The following is a 970-nucleotide window of genomic DNA, read 5'->3' as shown; positions in this document are numbered from 1 at the left end:
CCCAAAATTTACATAAACCCTGCCCCCGGAGCACATGCAACTACCCGTAATGGCAAGGGGGTGTGACATTTCCGGACAACGTGCACTATAGCGAATCACAACACACTGGGCAAGCTAACCAATCTGAGCTCATTCCGTGTTTCTGAGGGAGGGGCTTCATAGAACCAGGAACCTAAGTACATTGTGCCCAATTTTTACAAATGTTTTTTATAGTGCAACTAGTAAATTGTAACATTGTTTACATGTACTTATTTGTCCAATTAAATACACAACACAAACATATTTACCCGATAGGTTTTACTAAAATTGAGGCAGACGCTGCGTATTTTACACCCTTGAAGGAAACATACATTTGTATCATATGATGTTGTTGCCATGGTAAAATGAATGAATTTGGATCAGCATGTTTGACTGCTGTGACTTTAGAGCTAAATGCTAACGTGCTACAGATGGAGTGACTCATGCAGCACAGCTGCTTTATAGAAGAGCATGTAGTGTTTCAGTGAAGACCACTTCACTGATTCTTCATTCTTCTTGGAGATGCTGCAGTATGAGGCTGGAAAGCTTCCCAAACTGAACTTACGAGTGGCCGTTTGCTGTGGCAGCAGACAGAAGCACTTATACTGCATGTGGGGTGCCTTTGAATGTCAGCTGAATAGCAAATATCATGAGTGCATACAGTATTGAAAGGACTGAATAAAAGCATCAAGGGGGGGAAATACCATATGCGTAATGAGCAGACTTACACAATGTGAAGATTTCAGTCACTGTATTGGTTTATGTAAGCCACAGAGGTGGTAGGAGTCTTCTGAGCTCAAGAGTTCTCTCTCTCCATCTTTCTCTCGCTCTACTCACACATCAAACAGTGCTGCTTTTTACATTACAGCAGGATGACCATTATTGCAAAGTATGACATTTGAATAGCTTTCTTACATCCAGACTAATATTCACATTCAAAGTGCACTCAGTA

The sequence above is a fragment of the Sinocyclocheilus grahami genome, unplaced genomic scaffold (assembly GCF_001515645.1).
Source record: "Sinocyclocheilus grahami isolate Dianchi unplaced genomic scaffold, SAMN03320097.WGS_v1.1 scaffold1468.1, whole genome shotgun sequence".
Classification (NCBI taxonomy): domain Eukaryota; kingdom Metazoa; phylum Chordata; class Actinopteri; order Cypriniformes; family Cyprinidae; genus Sinocyclocheilus; species Sinocyclocheilus grahami.
The sequence above is the reverse complement of the archived record's forward strand: the minus strand, read 5'-3'. Positions refer to the sequence as shown.